The 24,569-nt window shown below is 40.7% G+C and overlaps 1 protein-coding gene and 1 long non-coding RNA gene across 5 annotated transcripts in view; one reads left to right on the forward strand and one right to left on the reverse strand.

Moving 5' to 3' along the window:
* ICA1 (islet cell autoantigen 1) overlaps positions 1-24,569 on the forward strand; it is a 311,620-nt gene that overhangs the window by 8,922 nt on the left and 278,129 nt on the right. For 2 of the 4 annotated variants that reach the window (XM_033931014.1, XM_033931016.1), the window contains exon 1: positions 24,326-24,451. The exons of 1 other annotated variant lie outside the window; for it this stretch is intronic. The gene's annotated coding sequence lies outside the window, so the exon portion shown is untranslated. Of the gene's footprint in view, positions 1-24,325; positions 24,452-24,569 lie in introns of those variants that run through there. One more of the 4 variants, XM_033931010.1, reaches the window with a different exon arrangement.
* LOC117354119 lies at positions 23,318-24,192 on the reverse strand. Its single transcript, XR_004538122.1, has 2 exons — positions 24,039-24,192; positions 23,318-23,698 (listed from the first exon to the last, which is right to left on the reverse strand). It is a non-coding gene; the product is annotated as an uncharacterized LOC117354119 (long non-coding RNA).

A 24,569-nucleotide genomic window follows, 5' to 3' on the forward strand; every position in this document is an offset into this window, starting at 1 on the left:
AGTCAGACATCTTCACTGAAAAGAATTTGTGGGGAAACTGCTTGTAGACTTACTGGGAGATGCACAAAACTTACCGATCATGTTCCGATCATCACTAAACTGGTTTGACTAGTTTTGTGCATCAGGGAATCCAATCTGATCGATCGCTAAAAAGCCCACCGCATGTTTTTCCCCTTGATCGCCCATTTCCCGATCTGACCTATGCAAATTAGTAAAACCCCATACAAAATAGCCAAGCAATTGATGAACAAACATCACTTGGCTATTTAGTATCAGGTTTTACCGATCATAAAACCCAATTGCTCTAGACCAGGGGTGTCCAATGTCGGTCCTCGAGAGCCACAGTCCAGTCGGATTTTCAGGATTTCTCCAATGAATATACATGAGGTCTATTTGCATGCACTGCTTTCATTGTATGCTAATAGATCTCATGCATATTCATTGGGGAAATCCTGAAAACCCGACTGGATTGCGGCCCTTGAGGACCGACATTGGACACCCCTGCTCTAGACCTTTCGGCCGACAGCCCTCCCCAATGCTCCCTGAAAATGGCACGCCCCCCGACAAATGCTGCAACTCCCCCAACAAACACAGCACCGCACCCGAACCTAAAACAAATGGCAGGAGCAATGCCCAATCCCTCCTACAACGAAGGATCTTACCCTAAAAAAAAGTTGGCAGGAGGGATGCCCACTCCTTCCTACCATCCCGATTGACCCCACCTCCACCCCACCCCGCAGCAAAATGGCAGGAGGGATGCCCACTCCTTCCTGCCAGGACCTTCCTCCCCCTTCCCCCTGAAAAAAAGGCAGGAGGGATGCCCACTCTTGCCTGCCATCAGAGGACCCCCCCTCCTTGAGGCCCCTCCCTCCCTGTACCTTTTGCTGGGAAGCAGGAGGGTTGCTCAGTCCCTCCTGCTTCCTCCAATGCACCGTCCAGAATGCCGGGCCTTAGGCTTCTCTCCTATGCATCATGTGATGCATGGTGAGGGGCCTAAGACCCTGATTGACTCAGATGTCTCAGGCCCCTCCCTTGGGAGGAGTCTTAGGGTTCTTACCCAATCAGGGCCTTCCTTAGGCTCCTTCCTATATCTCAGATACATGGGGGAGGAGCCTAAGGCCCTGATCGGCGCAGTCAAACCAATCGGGGTCTTTATAAAGGAGTCAATCAGGAACTTCCTCAGAGAAGAGCCTAAGGATATCCTTGATTGGCTCAGATGCCTCGGGCTCCTCCCTTGAGTCTAAGCTAATCAGAGCCTTAGGCCCCTTCCAAAGCATTACATGATGCACCAGGGAGAGGCCTAAGGCCCAGTGTCATAGTCAGAGGGAGGAGGAGCAGGAGGTATTCTCAGCACCTCCTGCTCCCAACTTTTAAGAGGGATGGGGCAGGGGGGCCTGGAGGGTGAGGGGTGCCTTCGGTGGCAGGAGAGAGTGTGCATCCCTCCTGCCTTTTTTTGGGGCAGGTGGGAGTTCCCTCATGGCAGGAGGGAGTGGGCATTCTTCCTGCCATTTTGACATGGGTTGGGGGTGGACGGTGGCTTGGGGTGCCGGCGCAAGGTAGGAGGACATGGCAGGGGGGATTTTTTTAAAAATAGGACAGGTTGTGTTTAACACACACACATCTGTGCCATTAAAAAAAACAAAACCAGAAGCCCTAACAGCAGTGACAGGAGGCTGAATCGGTTGTGTTTTCAAGCAAATAATTTAGTGTTAGTGCATCGCTATTCAAATCAGGTTCAAGCGCAATTATTTTACAACTGGATTTGAGTAGTGCTTTTGACTTAATTGACCATGATATATTACTAGCATGCTTGGATTCCATCGGAATTTCAGGAAGGGTAAGGAATTGGTTTCAAGGGTTTTTGAAAAATAGGTCTTACCAGGTAGTCAGTGCTGGTCAATATTCTACCAGGTTGGTAAATGAAAGTGGAGTTCCCCCAGGGTTCACTACCTTCTCCAACTTTATTTAATGTTTACCTAGCACTGTTATGTTATTTATTATATAGTTTACAGGTAAACGTTTATGTTTATGCAGATGACATTTCAATACTCATCCCTTTAACCCAACTCACTTCAGAAGTGTTAAATTATATAGCTTTTATTCATACACAAGTGGAAATTTGGACATCTACATTTAGGGCCTGTTTTATAAAGCCGAGGTAGCGGCTGCAGCAAGTTAATGGCTCCGAAGCCCATAGAGATTTAAAGGGCTTTGGGGCTGTTGCCATGCGGAACAGGCCCTTAGATTGAAATTAAATCCAGGCAAATCAAAATTCTTTCTAGCTAGTCCTAATGGAAAAAATTGCTGAAACAACTTTACTTTTAAACTGTCAATCTTATTCCATATCTCTTACGCTGAAAATTTTAGGGGTTATTTTAGATCGGTCATTATCTTTTAAGGCCCATACAGATTCTCTGGTTAAGAGATATTTTATTGTCCTCTGGAAACTGTACTATTAGGAAAAATTTTGATTATATATCATTTTAAAATCATGGTTCAATCTTCAATCCTTTCAATATTGGATTATTGTAATGTTATTTATCTGGGATCGTATAAAATAACTACTAATAGCCAACTAAAAATCATACAAAATACAGCTATTCGTTTGATTTTTTTTAAAAAAAATCTGAAAAAACACGATCATATCAGTGTATATTATCAAAAGCTTCACTGGCTACTGTTTGAGGTCTAGAGTGTTATTTAAATTTGGATGAATTTGTTTTAAAGTTTTTATTTGGCTTAGCGCCGGCTTACTTTGTTTCTCAATTTAGATTTTTTATTTCTAAGAAAAATATTCGTAGATCTGGTTGGTTTTATTTTCCTTCAACAAATGCATGTCGTTAAAAAAATTTTTGGATAGAACTTTAGCATTCCAAGCAGTGGCGTACCGCGGGGTGTGGGGGGGGGCGGTGCCTAAGGCCCCGCCCACAGGAGGGGCCTAAAGCTCCCGGGCCTATTCTGGTTGGCATAGGCTCCACCTGTGGGTGGGGTTTGAGCCACCTGGGCCAATCCGGCCCCATTCCTGCGCTGGCTGGCCTGCCGGACGGGCGGGCTTGGCACCCGTCCATCCGGCCAACATTTTTTGAGGTACAGGGGTCGGCGTGGGGGCTGATCAGCGGTTCGGGGGGGACGGTCATTGGGGGGGGTTGCGTCGAGGGCAGGAGGGCCTGGGATCCCTCCAGCCCGTATTTTAGTGGGGGGTGGGGGTTAGATGAAATATTCCGTTACATCGAAGGGGGTGGGGAGTGGATGAGGAGAAGAGATTGGGACTTGTATAACACCTATTTGCAGGTTTACATACAGGTACTTCAAACATTTTCCCTATCTGTCCCAATGGACTCACAGTGTTGTGTTTCCAGGGACTTCTGCCTAGAAGAGAAAGGTTAGGATGGCTGTTGTAATGGGAGATTCGATCATTACACATGTAGATAGTTGGGTGGCTGGTGGATGTGAAGATCGTCTGGAGTGATGGTGGCAGACCTTATGCATCACCTAGATAATATTTTAGAGAATACTAGGGAGGATTCTGCTGTTTTAGTACATGTGGGTACCAATAACACAGGGAAATGTGGTAAGGAGTTTCTGGAAGTCAAATTAAACTTTTAGTAGGAAGCTAAAATCCATGACCTTCAGGGTAGTATTTTCAGAAGTGCTCCCTATGCCATATGCAAGAGCCAAGATAACAGGCAGAGCTCAAAATTAGGAACAGCAGGAATAAATGGGATAAATTCAACATATTTGTAGGAATTGTCACACCTCTCCCCCTCCTTTGTAAAACAAATGATTTTCAATGTATATTGAGGAAATCATTTTGTGATGTCCTCATCTATTACTTCTCCTCCTACTGAAATGTGTGAAAGGTAAACCTTCCCTGGGGGGAAAATATAAGCACTACCACAGATGCTGCTTAATCTTTGTTTTCCACTAGTTTCTACCCTATTGTAACTCTTTTTTAACCATAAGGTTTGTGCAGTTTTTGTATCCTCTGGCTCCACCTCTTTCCATCATTGATTTTGACTGTTACATTTTAGTCATAAGGCTTTCCCTTTTGCCATTCCTTTGTCATTCTTGGTCTTTTTATTAGTTCAGCCCACTATTCAGTTTCTATATTTCATCTCGGTTTTAATTATATTTTTTGGCTTTAGAATAAACTTTAAAGAGATATTTGTTTAGCTTTTTCTTGGCTATGTGAAAATCTACTTGTTCAGTGGTTAATTCACTCGTTCAGTCCACATTTTGGTTTTCATATTTATTCCTGTCCTCAAACATTATTTTGAATTTTATTTTGGATCTAAACTTTCTAAAGAGTCAGTCCTTTGGGTTGTGTTTTTTTTAATTTATTGATTACATGTTAATAAAAATTGTTTCTTATTATTTACTTTTTATATTATTATTAATATCATTAAATTTTTTTAACATGCTTATTTTATCTTCTTTTATATGTAATGATGCAAAATTATTATTATTTTATTCCTGACTTATTCTTTATTCAATTTTCAGCTCACTTTTCAATTTATCCACATTTTGTCTGAACCTAACATTCATCCTTAGGTATATGCTTTCATTTTCACCATAAGATCCATTCATCCTTATGCTTTTTTAAAATTCTCGCCTACAGTTTCACCCTGGTGAGTAGTTATTTGCACAAGTATACCTTGATTGCATTTGCCTTAAGCCTCTTATCGCTTTTCAATTTACTCACATTTATTCTAAGCCTTATATCCATCTTGAGGTATGTGCCTTCATTTTCACTATAAAATCCGTTCATCTTTATGCTTTTTTATTTCCACCTACCGTTTCACCCTGATGAGTCTTCAAATGCACAAGTGCATCTTGATCGTATTTGTTTTACACCTACATCATTTCACACCACTTTATATTGTTAGAATTTCACCTTTCACTCCCACATGGTTTACACGTCTAACTGTTTTTTACTGATATTTACACTTATTCACAACCTTCTCTTGTGGAACACACTTGTTCACAAAACATTTCATTAAAAAAAAATTTTTAATATAAAAAAAATGTATATTCCATCTTAGGACCCCTGAGGAAGATAGAGTTGAAACACAGCCTATGTTGGGTCTGTACCCTTCTAAACTCTTCAAACTATGTGGCTACAGTTGATTGTTGTGTAATTCAATAAATCCAGTATCACGAACATCTACTCTACAGTGCTCCTCTCTTTGGGTTTCTTGCTTGCATTATTCAACTGTGGATTGGTTGGCTAGCTGTTTTTGTTTGTTTGTATGAAAGCAAACATGGGCCACATTTAGTTTTATTTATTTAAACCCAACTATCACCCTAGATCTCCCTCAAGTTGTTCTGTTGCATGAAATCCTCAAGGTCTAAATAGAATTGAACATTTGAACTTTTCACATCAACTGAAGCAACCGGGGAAAATATCTTACCACATTCCTTGAAAATTCTTCTGGGTAAGTTTATTTGCTCATAGTGGTTAGGAGTTTGAATTCTCTATTATATGGCCATCTTCAGCTTCCTGGTGACTATGATATAATCAAGCAACAAAAAGAAGACCCAATATTTCACAGTGAGAACAATCTGATAAAAACAAGACTCTGGATGTAGATTTTCTGAAAGATGATTTATTATTTGCTCTTCACAAATAAAAACATAAAAATGCAAGTATAAGTCTAAGTATGTACAGTAGTACATGTGTGATTGTCCAATCGGACCCTACACGGTCCATATTTCGGGGAACTGTAGGGGTATTTCCATATTCACACCTGAAGGTTAGGCCACTATGATGTCACCAAGCCTGAACCATTGTCTCAAGAAATCTTTCTGCTGCACAAGAAATCTTTCCAGCATGAATTGCAAGAAGAGAGAAGTACACAGCTTTGCTGTTTCTGCCTGATGCATTATGGGTATATACCAGAATGTTATACTATTCAAAGACTTCTATCTGTGTCTTCATTATAGGACTGTGTGAATCTTGTGGAAGTTACTCCTATCTGTCTAACGGCCCTGGGTCTACCAGCCTATATGATACTTTATACAGAAAGGCTATTCATCCAAGTTCTGTTTCTGGATTGGTCCGAGGAAGTCATCTGATGAGATCCAAGTGAGAAGGTGCTAATTAATTAGTTAGTCTGTGTTGAGGTACGGGGGAGCTCACATCTTCCCACAGGTGTTCTGCACGTAACCTTTTCTTTTAATAATTAGACCTGTAAGTTACCTCGTGTGACTCTCTGCCTAAGAGAGAGAAATTCGGACTTTTAAACAGCTCTGAATTCAGCACTAAAAGGAACTTGACAGCTGATGAATTGTAGCCTTACCAAGGACTGACAACACGTGTACCTTTAACAAGGATTTCCTGCATCTCCTAAAAGCTAACAAGAAGAAGTTTCCATTTCACCTAATTTGTGCCGGAGGCCTGATTAATTGGATGGTGAGAATACGGAATTTACACTCTTATCAGCTGGGTTAGATAAGGATCCGATTGTGATAGGACAAGGGTTGTAAAGTTACCTGTGTGATAATATAATCATTTGCTAATCAGGGATTATTATTATTATAAGGAATTGTTTAGTGTGTGTGTAACAAGTAGTATTACTTAATTATCTAACCATTGTATTGTGATAATTATGTACTGAGTTTCATTTATATAATCAAATATTTTGTGTACAATATTTAGATATTGCAACTGGCTTGTGAATTATATTTTTCTATTTTCATAATAAAAGTATTTCTCATTAGCCTGGGTCTTGTGTCGTGTAAACAGGCAATAAAGCAGAACCTGGATCAGCGTTTATGGTTTTCCCTAGACAAAACTAACAGAGACGTAATTTGTTTATGTAACTGATTAGTATCTATCATAAATATTCCTACAGTTTGGGGGCATGTCCGTGTCTTTTTTTTGTCCCTGTTTCACGAACTCCTTGCAATAGCTTCGGTTTGTTTAGTTTACTTGTCACTATGTCTGTGATGGATGAACTCTTATCTTTCGCTAGCGGGATACAGAATTCTTTTTCTTGGCTATTGTACAAACACTGTCCTTTGCTTGGTGACTTATTACCCTTTCAGGAGAGCTTAGTTGCTTTTAAATCTGCTGCTCATCGTGTCTTGGCATTCCGTACCAAGCCCGGGTTTGCGTCCGTGTTTTGGGATGATTTCTTTCATACTTGGCTATCTTTTCTTGTCAATCTCGCTGTGTTATTGGTGCGGCTTGCGCGTAAGACTCCTGAGACTCTCTCTCTGCCTACTGAGTCTTTCCTGCTTTTCCCTGTGGTCAGAGCTGCCAACCCTTTGGACTTCAGCTCTGAGGGGTGGGGAGTGGGGGGGGAAAGTTTGTCAGAGTGTTCCGAGTCTGCTGTGGATGATGAATTGTTGGTCAGTGAAAAGTCCTGCTTTGAGGAATCTTTGCTTTTAACATCTTGTGAAGGGGGGGAAATTAGCCCACGACTTCAGCTTTGCCCAGGCAGGTTGGAAGAGAACAGGATACCTCCTGTCTCTCAGACACGCCCAGTAAGGTCTACCTCCACTTCCTGTGATGTCACTAGCCTCACTGATTTTCAGACATGCCCAGTAAGGTCAGTTTATGGTGAGTCTGAACAACCACCAGATGGCAGCAGAGAACCAAACCCATCTCAACCAGTGCAAACACCAGCTTCACAAATTTCACATTGTAATCCTACAGAACACACCTTCCTCAGGGGTCCTAATGGGGATTAAGGTATAATGAAATAAATAATAAGTAATAAATGGCATAAAAGTGACTGTGGTGCCAACCTTATGCATGCAAATTGATGACTAACTTGACCAAAAGACGAAAAAAGGGCCAAGTGTGACCATGCTGTTTAAGGTGGCCGAAAACATCGACAAGAGACAGAGGAAAAGAATGTGAGAATCTGTACGGTGCCAAGAACAGCCAATGGGAATTGATAAATGGAAAACCAGAATTTCATAGTGCATGATGTGCACATACAGATATAAAAAAACAAGCACTGGTGTGTATCATGATGTGGCAGTAAAGACGTGCTAATAAAACCGTATATATACTGGATGAAATAGGGTACACAGATAAAAGTATGCACTAAAAACAGTATGCGTGTCTTTGAATTATAGATAAAATAGATCATACGAAAAACAAATCATATAACTAAAAAATAAATATATGGAATGCATGATGAGCTATAATTTCAGAAACGTAAGAACTATACCCTCAAAGAACGACAATGTAAAATGAAAAAATTGGAGCAACAAGAAAAGATATCTGACTTGCATTAATTAGAATAGGACAATCATGACCACAAATGCTAAAAGGAACATTTCATCAAAAACCACATTGTATGGCACAATAAAACAAAAACGTAATTAAGCATTATGATAACAAATACTGATCAAGCAAATGATAGCAAATTCTGATTCAGCATAATAATAACAAATGTAGATTGAACATAATGATAATAAATACTGATTAAATATAATTAGTGCTTGAAGTGAAACAGCCATAAAAATAAATGCTTAGGAAAAAATGAATGGCGTAATAAAACACGAAATAAATTAAACATAATAGCCAATATTTATAATACAATAGTCATGATAATGCTTTAAAAACATTTCATCAAAGAAAATTATATAGTAAAAAAAGACATAGGATGAAGGGAGCAAAATAAGTGCAGGAGAATACATTTGTGTCTAAAGACATAATGCAACGTTAAAAGACATGATCCAAACCAGAATTCAACTGAATGAGGTGTAAAAACCAAACTAAGAGCTCCTATTATGAAGGTGCGCTAGCGTTTTTAGTGCATGCACCGGATTAGCGCACGCTATAGTGTGCACTAGCTGAAAAACTACCACCTGCTAAAGAGGAGGCGGTAGCAGCTAGCGCGCGCAGCATTTTAGCGTGCGCTATTCCGCGCGTTAAAGCCCTAATGTGCCTTCATAAAAGGAGCCCTAAATGTGGTATGAAAAACAAAGGAATGAGGACTTACAAATACCTTGGCACTGACGGACTTTATAATTAGAATGTACCTGATATCCGTGGTTTAACTATGCCGCAGCATTTTGATGCAATACAGCCGTCCCCCAGAGAATAAACTCCACAAAACCAAAACATTGTCAATATAAAAAATAATAACTCTGAGAGGCTTAAATGAAAATAATGTAAAAATGAATTCTGGTGACCCACTCTGAATGTTGTCCTATATATAATGGTAATAAAAAGAGGATGGAAACTCGCACAACTTTTTAACAGAAGCAGCTGTGATTAAAAAAACCAACCGCGTGATTAAAAAACCAACGTCTATCCTACGGTTCTGCTTCTCGGTGCATAATGCTGCAGCATCAAAGAAATGACAATGAAAAAACTATAGAGGTCCAGTTCTTCAGAAACAGAAAAGCTCAGGTATCCCAAACTTTTAAAAAAATATAATAAAAACGCTGTTATAAGCCTCCGAAAAAGTGTAACTAGAGGGGAACTAAGCGAAATGTGCTTACCAGATAACTGAAAATGGCTTGAGATGCGCTAAGTGGTGCGAAAAATCACAGTGAAAATCTGCTGCACTAAACCAAAACTAAATACCAGGCAAATGACGTGGGGATTCATTGGTTACTGGCTGACTGGGTAAAACAATTCAAAAGGGAATTGCTCTTGCTAATAATGCTGAGCAAACCTGATTGTTTAATCATTTGACTAAAAAGTGTATTAGAAAAGGGAAAAATAAAATAGACGGGAAATGATGAACCCAAGAACTTAACCTGAGTATACTGGCCTGTGTGTTAAGAAAAAGGGCCAATTAGATGGTATGCTCTTGTACTTGTGAACATAGCTTAAGTCTTGTGAGGGGTAAATCCGAATGAATGGAGAAACACATGGATTGAGTGGCAATGTGAAATCTATATCCCTAGCTCCTGTCTGATGAAATTATAATTGCCAATGTGGATAAATGGAAACAATAAAAAATGGATAATACGATAACATAAGGATATAAATAGCAATTTGAAGTGTGATGATATAATCACAACGATCTTACAGATTATGTACTGTGGCCATCTCAATATTAACAAAAAGAAATCCATTAGAGCATCATACTAAATTGGTAAAGACTAACAGTTTAAAATAAATATGATGTCAACAACAACCTGGTCTAAATTAAAAAACTTTAAAACGCCTTTCTTCAACATAACATGACTTGAAATATAAATTGATCGCAGATCATATTATGGATATACAGTACAGTAGATATCAGAACTTGTATTTGACTGGACATGTAGAGTAATATAAATCATATTATGAAAATGTTCAAGTTCCAGTTCTGTGTTTAGTCCTGCTGGTGAGATCATGTTTATTTCGTGTTTTTTGCTCAGCCTGTAGCAGTAAACGATTGCTGTTACTTCCTCTTGTTTAAAAGTCCTGTAAGTGAAAAATTTCAAGTCCTTAATGGTATGTCCTAATTCATGCCAATGCGTCACTAATGGTGCTGATGTGACATTCCTTAAGATGCAGCTCCTGTGTTCAATAATATGGGTTTTCATTTTCCTTTTAGTTTTGCCCACATACAAGAGATTGCATGGGCACATTATAATGTAAACTAGTTGTTTAGCCCGTTACATTAACGGGTGCTAGAAGGTAGCTAGCATCATCCCTTCCTCCCATCCCCCCACGGTAGCCAGCATCTCCTTTTCCATCCCCCATTCCATCCCACTGCTGTCATGCCGTCCGTGCTCAGCCGCCGCGACCTGCAGCCATCGACAGCCACCGTGGCCTGCAACCGCCGACAGCCGCGGCGGCCTTGGTTCTGCCTGGCTATTCACTCTTTCCGGTTTGTTTTTTTTCCTAAGAGGTTATACCGTTCCCACTATCCATCCTCAACGTACTTCATGTCTACAATACCTGTAGATCCCTCCCCCTTTGTTGTGATTGACTGATTGCCTGAGGAATCATCCCATGACTCCCCCCGAGCTATATTGTACATGTGTTCCACCAAGGAGATTTTTGCTATACAGTACTGCATTCGAGCAAGAACTGTGGCTGTGTTCCTTTGCCGTTCCCTAACCCCACCTTTAGTCTGTCGTCATTGTCCACCGCCCTGTCCCGTCACTCCCAGCCTAGCCTCCAATTGTAGGCGGGTTGCCCTGTAAGTTCTCTCTCTACAATTGGTCTGCACCTTCACGCCACTCGTCCAAACGGTCGGCAGGTTACTTTGTAGATTTTCTAGGGTCCTTCCCCCTCTTCCTATGATTGGTCAGCATCATTGCGTCACTCGCATCTCCCGGGAAGCTATGGGCGCTCTCCGACATCCACCTCGGGCCGCCGACAGCCGCCGCAGCCAACATCCACCTCGGGCCGCCGACAGCCGCCGCAGCCAACATCCACCTCGGGCCGCCGACAGCCGCCGCGGCCTACATCCGCCTCAGGGGTTGGGGGGGAGAGAGAGAGAGAGAGAGTTTTTCGCGCGCATGCGCACTCCTATCTGTGGTGCCCTACAGCGCACAGAAAACGGAACACGCGATGGGAGTGCGCATGCGCGGCTTAGGCTTTTATTATATTAGATGACATGTTCTGTATTGCAGTGACTGTCAAAATTTAAAGATTTCTGTTTCCCTGTCCTGGGGTGTGTGAAGCCCTGTATTTGCAAGGAATGTTGGCATACAGAGCATCTACAGCAGGGGCGATGTCCATGATGTACTGTTGCCTTGATTTTAATTGGTGGAAGTGTGGAGGGTACTAATTTGTCTCTCAAGATTCTATTCCTAGTGAATGCAAAATTGGCTTGGTGGTCTTAAAACATTTGTGGGGAGACAAAATATGCCAGTGTTTAAAAATGATATTGCGGATTTCTCTGGAATGATGCGAGAACTGCATGGTGCATACCAGATCTGGAGATTTCCTGGTTTTGTTCCCAGTGTCCAGTAAGTCTTCACGATGGGATAATTTGGATCTTTGGTATCCCTGATTGATTGCCTTAGGTGGATACCCTCTTTGTGTGAAGCGATTGGCTAAGTTGACTGACTGTTCTTCAAAGTCTGATGGTTTGGAACACAGGCATTTTAATCTTAAAAACTGACTATATGGAAGATTGTTCTTTAACTGAGCTTGATGAACTAGAGTAATATAGGTATGTGATTTTGTCCGTAGGTTTTCTATAGATGATTGTTTTGAAACTGTAGCAGTCCTTATAGATCTTGATGTCCAAAAAAGGAATGATTTTGAGAGTCATGCTCCATTTTAAGTTTTTGGATCACAGGAGTTAAGCCAAGTGAGCAAGTCTTGTAATTTGTTAGTATTCCTCTTCCAAAGAATTAATATATGGTTGATATATCTCTTATAGAGGCGTAGTTCCTCCTTGAATGTATGATCTATCAAAAAGGTACTCTCAAAGTGTGCAACAAAGAGATTTGCAATGTCCGGGGCCATAGACGCCCCCATTGCTGTGCCTTTTATCTGCAAATAAAACCGTCCTACGAAACAAAAATAGTTTTCTGTTAAAGCGAGAGTTGCCAGGGTGATAATTAGGCTGTTGGGGATGCATAATTCTGTTGTTCATTGTTGTAATGTTTGTTCTATTATTTGAATGGCAGACATCTGGGGAATATTGGTGTACAGGGATTCTATGAGTGACCTGGGTCAATTCTGCAGGATCTCCATCAAAATCTTCTAGTATAGATATCATGTGTGAAGAATCGCAGACGTATGAATCTATTTTGGGGATGAAGGGTCACAGAAAGTGATCGACAAAATCTTAAAGAGGTTCCAGTATTGATCCGTTACCCGATATTATGGGTCTGCTGGGTGGGTTTTCCAAGGATTTATGTATCTTGGGTAGAACATATATAATTGGTACTACAGGGTTGTCATTCACCAGGAAAGCCTTTTCTTTTGATGTCAAAATGCCTGCTTTGTGGGTTGTCTCTATTAATTCTTTGATCTTTGTGTGTAATCTGTTGGTTGGATCAGTTTCTAAGGGGATGTAGAATTCTGGGTTGTTCACCTGTCGTAGTATTTCATTGATGTAATCTTCACGATTAAGGATAACGATATCACCCCTTTTGTCCGCAGGTTTTAATACAATATTGTGATTATTCCTTAGCACTATCAAGATTGTGATCGTATCCTCTCCTTTGTTTTTTTGCTTCAAGGTCTTCTACATCACGCATGACGCATTCATAGAATGTGCTCATTAGAGGATCACATTGGGCATTGGGGATCCATTTAGATTTATTTTTCAAGATGGAGATATCTGTATTGCTGGTTATAATAACATCTTTTGAGAAGCAATGTCTTATTTGTAGTTTCTGTTTCAATTTAAAGAGATTTACCCTGGTTTGAAAGGTATCATACATACATGTGGATATGAATGATAATCCTTTTTGTAACATCGATGTCTGTGGGTGAATGAGAACATTAGATGATAAATTATAAATAGGTATTTCTTCTATTGCCATCTGTTCTAGTTGTAGAATGTTTGTCTTCTTTTGGCCATAGTTTTCTTATGGCCATAGTTCTCTTATTCCCCCCCACCCCCCTGTGATGCCACGGACCGCGCTATATGGTGTCTGTATAATATGTCCCTTGGCTGTATGTCCGTGTCATTACCTTGTTCCTGTCCTTCGTCCATAGTAAGTCTCTAAAAAATTACGATTAGATGATTATATTCTTGATGGACTGGAAGTGTTGACAGGAGGACTCGTGGGGGGCGAAGTATAATCTCCATCTGAACAACTTCTAATGCGCTTCCATCCTTGTTCGTATGTGCTTGGTACATTCTTGGTTTTGTTAGGTCCTATGATATAGTCTTCATTGCTATCTGGTGAAATCTACACCACATAGTGCATACATACTTGTTTTCCCACCATCTCAGGCTCCATCTCAGTCTATCAGTGATTGTTCCACAAAAAAATGGCAAGTTTTGGATCTGCAACAGATAATGTCTCAGTATTAGCTAATCCACAAAACGCTGTCAGCCTCTGTCTTTTACACAGTACCTACTTTTCATTAGCATAAGTAGCCACAGGATGTCACTATTGATCTATACAAATGCCATTCACATACACCTGTCAGGTTCACTTGAATAACACAGGTCCACTAAGTTCTTTTATCTTAAGACTTTTTTTTTATTCAGCAAAGGTTATTCTAGTCTATAGGACTTCTGAAATCATATATTGTGCTCATACTTGGGTAAATCTTCAAAAGTTTATGTACTTGCATGCGCATAAAATAAAGGTTAGCCTTCCCAAATCAACCCTATTCAGCTAAGTGAGTTATTAGGCAGTCAAAAATTTGTGTGTACTTTCACATCGTGCACTCTTTATAGAACAGAAACATTCCAGAAAGTGGTTGAATTTTTTAACATACATATGACATTTGAAAAATGGACATAGGTTAATGTAGGCACTTTACACTATTGTTTTCAAAGGGCACCTTTTACTAAAGCTTAGGTATAAAATAAGACACCCAGCATTTAGTGCATACTGTTCTTCTGGCTTCTGATGCAAGCTCAGCACAAATATCACAACTAATATTGTATAAAGTCTGTGTGTTAACGACCAAGAGAAAATATGTATAACAGGATGTCAGAGAAATGACAAACTATAAAGAACGTTCAGGTTCCCAAAGTTAGTTACATAGTAAAAGACCTGAATGGTCCATCCAGTCTGCCCATTAGTACATGCATTATAAATTCATTATTAAATTAAATTGTCCTTTTTTTACTTTTATATTTCTGGCCCATAGACTGTAAAGTCCACCAGGGACTGCCCTTAGGTCCCAGCTTCTGGAGTTGCCATCAAAGCTAATTCCAGCCCATCTAACCATTTCATCACTTGCGGATACATGCCATAAAGTCTGCCCATCAATGTCCTCCCTAGCCCACTCTATAACGAATTGCCATATATGGGACACAGACCATGCAAGTCTGCCCAGTATCGGCTTTAGCTCTTCAATATATACCGTTCATTTTCTAATTAGAGATCTTCTGTGTTTATCCCATGCTTTTTTGAATTCCTTCACCATTTCCCTTTCCACCACCTCCCTCGGTAGGACATTCCAGGCATTCACCACCTTCTACGTGAAAAAGAATCTCCTAGTATCACTCCTAAGTCTACCTCCCCACAACCTCAATTTATGCCCTCTAGTTTTACCAATTTCCCTTCCCTGGAAAATATTTGGTTTTACATTAATACCTTCAAGTATTTAAACGTCTGTATCATATCTCCCCTGTCCCTCCCCTCCTCCAAAGTATACATATTCAGGTCTTCCTGTCTCTTCTCGTACTTCTTTTGGTGCAGACCCCTTAATTTATTTTTTTGCCTTTCTCGGGACCGCTTCAGTTCTTTTTATATCCTTCACTAGATACAGCCTCCAAAACTGAACACAATACTCCAAGTTTGGCATCATCAACAACCTGTACAGAGGCATCAATACCTCCCTTTTTCTGTTGGTTACTCCTCTTTCTATACAACCTACCATCACACTGTTTTGTCGCCTTCAGATCCTCAGACACTTTAACACCAAGGTTCCTCTCCCCATCTGAACACATTAGCTTCTCACCTCCCAGCACATATTGCTCCCTTGGATTTCTACTCCCCAAATGCATCACTCTGCATTTCTTTGAACTGAATTTTAGTTGCCAGATGTTAGACCACTCTTCTAACTTTTACAGATCCTTTTTCATGCTTTCCACTCCCTCCAGGGTATCCACTCTTACAAATCTTGGTATCATCCACAAAAAGGCAAACCATTTTTTTTTTTTTTAATTTTGCAAAATTTCCAAAAGAAAATGCACAGGTTAACACCTGAATTTGTAGGACAATTATATCAAGATGGTCATCGCTAGAGAAACTGTACCAAAAACAGTCCGTGGAGAGTATATCACCCCCTCCCCAGTGAAATAGAGGTTTTAGAGGTGAGAGACCTGAACCCATCCCCCCAAAACCTACCAAAAATGATGTTTTTAGATTCCCCCTAATTTTTTTCATAGGAAATAATGGGGTTGCACTCATGGTCTCGGCAGTGCCTGTCTGTCAGCTCTTTCTCTGCAGCTGAAGTGAAGGGAAAAGAATGAGCTTACATTGGAAAAAAAGAATAAAATAAGCAGAACAGATCAAAAACACTTCTCCACAGTTTGCTTGCAGAAAGAAAAAAACTGTAGGGGGCTTTGTGTTCCTCTGCTATGTAGGAGGAGCAGAAAACAATGTTTGTGGCTTTCTGCAAGACCCAGTTCACAAGTACAGATTGAACATCTACTGTACAGACTCCGTAGTGGATGTAACAGAACTATTTTTAAATAAACTACTACTACTATTATTTATAAAGTGCTACCAGATGCACACAGTGCTATACAACAAACATGCAAAGGATGGTCCCTGCTCAAAAGAGCTTACAATCTAATTAAGATTTTACTTTTTATTGTAGACTCATTTGTATTCCACTTGGAAATCCGATAGACGGAATATCAAATTTTTAATAAAACTTGGAACTTGGACACAGGACAAAGGCTTATACATGTTACTTAGGTGAGGAAATATAACCCCCATGAATTTCGGGAGTCGACTGTTTCTGTTTCTGAATATGGGCTATTAAAAAGAACCTAAGAAAGAAATTATTTTGTCTGGTATTATTTCTATTGTGCTTTTGCTGCTGCTAATGCTTTACACTTTTGAAACTGCGTATATGCCGTACCCTCCCAACTTGTAAAGCACCCATATCTGTTGCCATTCCCTTTACTTCCTTACCTCTCATTCCTTATATTTCCTCACCTAAGTAACATGTATAAGCCTTTGTCCTATGTCCAAGTTTCAATGTTTTCCTCGTGTCATTCTCTAGCACCCGGATGGCTATTATTTAGAGAAAATAGTGCCAACCCATTAAACTGAAATTTGGAAGGGTTTTTATAACTTATTGCCAGCACAACAAAAGTTGCCGTTGGAATAAAGTGTTTCATCAGACTAGGAAGAGTTTGGAAGAGAGGAGGGAGATATCAAGCAGGTATTAAAAAAACATGACTAGAGAAAGCTTTAGGGCCCACAATCATAAAACATAGACGTCCAAAAAGCATCCTAAATCAACATTTGGATTTTCTAATGTCCTGAGGTGTTCCAGCCTCTGTACGTTCAGAGCACGAGATGGGTGTGGTGGAGGCATGTTATGGGTGGGCTTTGGGTGGTCTCAGGGGTGGGTTAGACATGGATGCCTTGCAGCAATAATCATACATTTACAAGACATCCTGGACAGAACTTATACGTTTGGAACTAGACCTTTTTTTGAAGGGTCTAAGTGCCACAAAGGTGCCCAAACTGACCAGATGACCACTGCATGCATCAATGTAAGACACCCGCACACTCCCCCAGTGCTCACCGACCCCCTCACACCCACAATGATCAGAATACAATCGTACATATCTGTCTCCATAACATCAGCACCTGGTATAGAAAAGCCTAGTAGAGCTGCACACAAGTATCTTAAGTAGCCTGGTAGGTTGTCTAGTGAACCATAGAGACCGGGCAGACCTGTCAAAAAATAGACAAACCTGTCGGTAACACAGTTACCTTGCTAAAGATACTAACCCAGTAGGCCTAGAAACAAGCATCCTACCCTGACCAAAACCATAAAGAGAAAAAGTGGGCAACAGAATGATCCAGGAGTGGATTGAAATGCCCACAAAAACAGAGGGCGTTGGGAGTTTCACAGCCTATTACAGTGCTGTTTTTAGCAAAAGCCACATAAGATGTGTTGCCTTTCGTATCATTGAGCTTCTTGAGTTTTTTGAGTCTTTTTAAGTAGTTTGTTTTGATAATTATTATAAATAATAAAATCTTTGAGAGTAGTAGAAGGTATAAAGAACCAGTATTTAGGTGTTGCTCACAAATATTTTTCAGCAAGGTAGGGAGGAGGGGATGAGCACAAATGATTAAATGAAAAAGATACAGGATAGGGACCTGAAATGATATCTAAACCATAAAGAGGTCCTATGAACTGATCTTTTATTTCCTTACGATATACTCACCTTATTCCATTTAGCATATTGTTCAAATGGGAATCTGTTAGATTTTAAAAGTAAAAATATTTAAAAAGCTCCCCTGAAATCATTACAATAGTAAATTTTAATCAGCAGTTCTTAGCGTGTGTAATATGTAAAGATTTTTGCAAAATAGATTTATAATCATCCTGTTGCCCACTTTTTCTCTTTTTGGTAACAGTTACTGACAGGTCTACAGCAATCTGGTTTTAGGATCGGTAAAACCCAATACAAAATAGCCAAGCAATGTAAGTGAATCAATCACTTGGCTATTTTGCATGGGGTTTTACTGATATGCAGGGCCGGATCGGAAAATGGGCGATCGAGGGGAAAAACACACAGTGGGCCATTTTGTGAATTGGGTCGGTTAGCAGTGATCATTGCTAAACCTGTGAAAACAGGTTTAGCGATGATTGCTGACTTTAGTGAATCTAGGGCTTAGATTGGCAGTAGCCATTCAGTCTATCTGTAGACATTCCTGAGGTCATATTGTTCAATATAATATCCCAGAATCCATTGCTTTCATTTTTGGATATGGCAGCACACAGTAATATAATGCTTTTGACTTGAACTGGCCACTGTAGAAACAGGATACTGGGCTAGATGGATCTTTGGTCTGACCCAGTATGGCTATTCTTATGTTCTTAAACTGACCATTGCTGGAGGCATGGCCCTCCTTACTCCCCCAGTGGTTACTAATCTTCTCACCCTCCAAAGATGTGAATGAAACACTACTGTACTGACATATAGGTGACACCTACAGGCATAAGGGCTATTGGGGAGGTATAAGTCGGGTCCAGTAGGTTGTTGGTGAGTTTTGGAGGATTCACCATACAATTTAAGGGAATTATGGTAAGATGTGTATCTGGGACCTTTTAAACTAAACTAAACTAAGCCTTAAGTTTATATACCGCATCATCTCCACGGAAGTGGAGCTCGACATGGTTTACAAAGCTTAAAAAATAAGAAGAGAGGGGAGAAGGGTTTACAAAAGCATATAAAAAGCGGGGATGTAGACAGAAGGGGAGAAAGTTATATGCTAGGGAAAAGCCAGGTTTTCAGTTGTTTTCGGAATAGTTGGAGGGAACCCAGGTTCCGCAGCGGGACAGTGAGATCGTTCCAAAGGCCCGTGATTTTGGAGAGGAGGGATTTTCCCAGTTTACCTGCATGGAGGAGGCCGTGTAGAGAGGGGAAGGATAGTTTATGTCTGTGGGCTGATCTGGTGGTGGCAGGCATCTGGGCGAGGAAGGATAGAGGGATTAGGGGCGGAAGGATGCCGTGAATGATCTTGAAAGCTAGGCAGGAACATTTGAAATGAATTCTGGAAAGTACTGGGAGCCAGTGAAGTAGAGGTAGGTTATAGGAATAGTCAGAAACCACTTCACAGGTCATGGGCCTGATGGGCCGCCGCGGGAGCGGACCTCTGCTGGGCACGATGGACTTCTGGTCTGACCCAGTGGAAGCAACTTCTTATGTTCTTACATCTTTTACAACCTTAATTCTGAGAAGGCAACTTCTATATGAACCTTTTATATGAAGAATATTGCATTGTTCCCTAGGGGTGCTCCATTTCTAATGGGATATCTGTGTGGCCAGTCTGCTGAGAATGCTGGTCTCTCCTATGTCCCAATAGTTGTTTTTTTGTGCACTTTCATTTGGATTTTTTTGTTTTTTCAAAAAGATAGATGCACTGAGGATAAACACATCTAGGCCATTTTTGGCAAAAAAGATAACATTTTCTTGTTTATTTCTTGTAGTTATTTATATGGCTGGATTATGTCACCGAGTCAGCTACCGACCCCTGGCAACACTCACAGTGAGGAATCCACCCTGTGATGTTTCAAGGCAGAGTACAGGAGTGGCTTGTCATTTGCTTCTCCACCCAGTGTGCGGCTCCACTATGTCACTCTTGCCTAACATAAGGCAAATAAGGTATTCCCAAATGGTTTCTCTAGATGTAAACTGCTTAGACAATTAATAGGCAGTATATAAATAACTCTAGCCTATTAATTGTCTAAGCAGTTTACATTCTGGTACTGTCATTTGTCCCCCTCTGTCCTGGTGGGCTCACAATCTAACCCTACCTGGGGCAACGGAGGACTGAGTGACTTGTCCAGGGTCAGAAGGAATAGCGCAGAGCTTGAACCCAGAACCTCAGGGTGCAGAGGCTGTAGCTCTAATTACTAGTCACCCACTCGCACACTGGAGATTTAAATCTCATTGCAATTAGAACATAAGAATAGCCTTACTGTATCAGACCAATGGTCCCCAGTAGCTCGTTCTCACGGTCCCCCATGTCTTTCGCAATAACAGACTATGGACTTTTCCTCCAGGAACTTGTCCATAACATAACATTATTCTTCTATACCGCCACAATCAGACGATTTCTAGGCGGTTTACACTGAAGAGAGCAGGACAATCAGCGAAATACAAATAGCAAAAGTACAACATATTTCTTAAGAATAGTCAGAGTAAAATTATTGTAATTAGTATGACTTCTGTTTAGGAAATAAATCTATCAAACAATACAGTCTTAATTTCTTTCCAAAATGCACCAAAGGTCAACCTGGCTCTATTGATGTAATTTCTTAAAACCAGCTACACTATCTGTTCTTGCCACATCCTCTGGCAACGTGGTCTAGAGCTTAACTATTCTCTGAGTGAAAATTTTTTTCCGCCTATTGGTTTTAAAAGTATTTCCCTATAATTTCATTGAGTGCCCCCTAGTCTTTGTAATTTTTGATGGAGTGAAAAATCGATCCACTTGTACCATTCTACTCCACTCAGGATGTTGTAGACTTCAATCGTATCTCCCCTCAGCCATCTCTTTTCCAAGCTGAAGAGCCCTAACCATTTGTCTTTCCTCGTACAAGAGGAGTTCCATCCCTTTTACCATCGTGGTCGCTCTTCTTTGAACCTTTTCTAGCGCCACAATATTTTTCTTGAGATAAGGAGACCAGAATTGAACGCAATACTCCAGATGAGGTCGCATCATGGAGCAATACAGGGGCATAAAATAAAAGTATTGGCTATTTAACATGGATACAGAGAAGTGCAGAGATGACTGGGTTTTCTAATGCTGGGGCTTTAACAAAAGATCTGAGAAGGAATAAAAGGTTAACTTGTTCTTCAGCATCCACATTAGTGAGAATTTTATTGTTTCAGAAACATGGCTTTCTGCATTAGACACTAAGTAAAAGAACTATCCATGCCTAGTATCTCTACAAAAGCCAATTACAGAGGGAGGGGTAAATTTTTTCCAAATTTTTATAGGTATCATCAAGCCTATATTCTGCGCCAGGGTATGTATTGGGTCCTCGCAGAGCTCATTGATAATAACCCAGATTGGCTGTGGTTGGCATGGCGACTCATGTTTCCTCTACGTTTATGTCATGTTCTCAGCATCAAAATGCCTAGATTGTATAAAGATAACAGAATATTTGTGGATACATGGAAAACATTACGATATGTCAGTAATTTAACAGCTATTTCAATCTATAAATCGACGAATCAAAGTATATGGCTAAACTCCAAGATTCAAATTGGCGGATTTAAGGTCATCTGGAAGCATTGGATGATAGCAGGTATATGGATTTGACATGTTATTTCAAATGGTAAATTGCTTGCTTTTTCACAGTTAGCAACATAAATATGGTCTTAATAAATCACAAAGTTTTAGATGGTTGCAATTGAAGCAAGCCATTCAGATAGGGTTCCCTGAATGGAAAAAATCTTAATACGCAATATAGCTTGGAATTTTTATGCTTTCAGGCGGACTTTCTGGGACACCAGGCCGCACAGTGGTATAAATTGATAAACAAATCTGTGAACAAAAAGCCTAAAACTGGTCTTAGGGATATTTGGAGCATTAAGATTAAACATCAAATTTCTGCGTCTCAATGGCACAAATTTGGTCTTGGAGAATGAGATGTACGGTGTCCGCATCTATGAGACAAACTTGTTTTTTTCTTTTGCATAGAGCATTTTGGACCCCAGTTAGATTACAAAAGTTAAATAGCTCTAAGTCTAATAGATGTTGGCATTGTAATCTTGAAGCAGGGACTCTACATCATTTGTTATTCTATTGTCCCTTTATCATGGCCTTTTTGAAATCAATTTGGGACCAAATAAATTGTTTATTGGAGAATCATGTGGCATTATTGTATGATAACGATTCTATTTGGTATGTCAATGAGAACAAAGAGCCAAATTTTATCAAACAATAAAATTTTATTAATTATGACAGGAGTCGCCATATAACATATCACAAGTACAGTGGTACCTCAGTTTATGAGTGTTTTGCAAAACACTCAGCAAACTTTTCTCGTAAACCGAGCACTGCCCCGATAAACGAGCACTCAGCAATGGTGGCCCAGGGGTGAGTAACTGCCTGCGGGTGCTGCACAGCGATTCAAAAGTGGTGCCTTCCTTGCCTCGGGGTCCCCATGCGGTTGCCCTCCTGCTTCCGCGATGCCTCTGCCGTCCGTCAGCGCTCTCCCGGCTCCCATCTAAACCGGCCGCCATCCTGAATGAGCATGCGTGACTTCACTTCTTTCCTCTCCTAAGTCAGACGCTGCCCCGACAACACACTCACCACGTACAAGCACGCAGGACGTCCTGCGTGCTTGTATATGGTGAGCGTGTTGTTGGGGCAGCGGCTGACTTAGGAGAGGAGAGAGGTGATGTCGCGCATGCTCATTCATGATGGCGGCCGGTTTAGATGGGAGCCGGGAGAGCGCTGACGGACGGCAGAGGCATCGCCGAAGCAGGAGGGCAACCGCATGGGGACCCCGAGGCAAGGAAGGCACCACTTTTGAATCGCTGTGCAGCACCCGCAGGCAGTTACTCACCCCTGGGCCACCATTGCAAACTTCAGTTGTGGAACGGATCTTCTGAATTTGCATTAAAGCCTATGGGGAACTTTGCTTTGCAAAACGAGCATTTTGGATACGAGCATGATCCTCGAACGGATTATGCTCGTAAACCAAGGTACCACTGTAACTGGAAGAATTGCAGTAGACTCAATTATAATTTCTGGTGGAATTCATTGTGTCAACAATTATAAAATGGAAAGAACAATTGCTATACAAAAAGGGATTTATAATAAATTTAAAAAGATCTGGGGGCCATTGACAAATTATTGCAATGAATAGATATCATAAGTACAATTGCAAATGTAGGGGTGTGTGGTTATATATTTTATTAAATGTCTAGATCAATAGAAAAGAATATTTATATGATATTTTTGATTGATTAATTAAGGGATGGGTGGGAGGGAAGGGAGTAAACTTTATGTATTGAATGTTATAATAGAAAGAAATTCAAGTGATGTATTCAATTTTAAATGTTTTATTATTTATACACTTGATGTAAGATGAAAAAATGAATAAAGCATTATAAAAATAAAAAAAGAACTACCCTATGCCTCAAGCAACCTCCTACACATAGCTGCAGTCTTCTCTAATTTTTACATGTGAGCCACTTTAAATCCAGTTGAGCTGAAGGAGAGCCACACAATATCTTCCCCAGATAGGCCATGACACTGCTTACTAGCAGTGACAATAACAGTCATCCATCAAGACCACTTTTAAACTTTTCATTGGGAGGTATCCTCAAAGAGGGAGGCATTTCCAAATACATTTTCTTCTAATGAAAATGCTGTGTCCTTGCAGCATGTAGCTGCTCCCGCTATCCACTTCTGCTTTGTCACAAACCTGGGAAGAGAGGCAGAGAGTAGTGAAGGAAAAAAAAGAGTAATGACGGGGGGCACACTAGGGGCTACCACTGGCCTCCCAGCCTTGCATTGAAGAACACTGCCCTAGAGCCAGAAACAAGACAAACAACCAGCAGCAGCCTAAGGGCCGCTGCTCTCTGCGAGAAAGTGAAGGATCAGTCTTCAAACCTTCTCCCGTTTACACAGTAAATGAGCAGCACAACCCATCCAGTTTAACTAGAAAGGTGGTCAGGGTTACACCAGTCGCTTCCAATTTACCCTCCATCCGGGTTAGGGGTTGAACTTGCTTCCCCCCTCCTTTGAAGACTGGCACTCTTTACCTTTCACATATTTTATCGAAACCGCACCTCAGCAGCCTTCAGTGCACACACAGTCTCCCAAAACAAGATAGAAACAGAGAACAAACTTACAACTTTTTTTTTTAACACTACTAAATCCCTTAAGAGCAAACCACTATTCCCGTCTTTTACCAAACAATACCAACGCGAAGCATGGGCAATAACACATTGTATATATATATATATATTTTTTTTTTTTGTGACGTTACCATGTTAATGCGCATGCGTGAATGAAGGGCCACAACCGGCGGTTGCTTTACGGGCTGTGACGTTTCCTTTTTACGCGCATGCGTGCGAGTCGTGTTTGCATTTGCTTTGGATAGTCGCGGGTTCTGAATGCAGGATCTAGGCGGGAGAAAGGAGGGGAGCCGGGAGTCATTGTCAACGGTGACGAGGTAAAAAGAAAATAGTACTAGCCTGTAGGTATCCGTGCGATCCTATGCCTGCTTATTAACTCCTTGGGGGTAGCGCAGCGGAGAGTGGTAGAAAAGTTGGTGGTGCTAGGGCCCGGGG

The sequence above is a fragment of the Geotrypetes seraphini genome, chromosome 2, assembly GCF_902459505.1.
Source record: "Geotrypetes seraphini chromosome 2, aGeoSer1.1, whole genome shotgun sequence".
NCBI classification, from domain to species: Eukaryota; Metazoa; Chordata; class Amphibia; order Gymnophiona; family Dermophiidae; genus Geotrypetes; species Geotrypetes seraphini.